The sequence below is a fragment of the Rhamphochromis sp. 'chilingali' genome, assembly GCF_963969265.1.
Source record: "Rhamphochromis sp. 'chilingali' genome assembly, chromosome: 21".
Lineage (NCBI taxonomy): Eukaryota > Metazoa > Chordata > Actinopteri > Cichliformes > Cichlidae > Rhamphochromis > Rhamphochromis sp. 'chilingali'.
Window position 1 is genome coordinate 8,157,116 of NC_137949.1, and position 396 is coordinate 8,157,511.

Sequence of the window (396 nt, forward strand, 5' to 3'; positions counted from 1 at the left end):
CTAGTTGTTCCATTCAGTCACCCAGGACGCAAACTGACCAATAACGTCCCTGCCTGTCAGACCAACCTGTGTTCTTGGTTAGAGGACGTCAACTCGGACCAATCACAGCTCCGCTACGGAATTCGCCATCGAGGACATTTTTGCGTCACCTTTTGCTCTGGTCGTCGGGCAGCCGTCAATGCGCCTGCGTGGCTGTGACAGACAGCGGATTAGCCAATGCAGTACACTGTTTGGGAGGCTGGGACTTCCTGAGCCCACCTCTTTGAGTGACAGATGGGTAGTGCAATAGTATTCTGCTTAGTGTGCGAGTCTAGATGATTGGCAGCAAATTATCCAACGAGAGGCGGATACATGAATTTTTAACAAACTCGGCGATTCCACTAACCAATCCTAGTG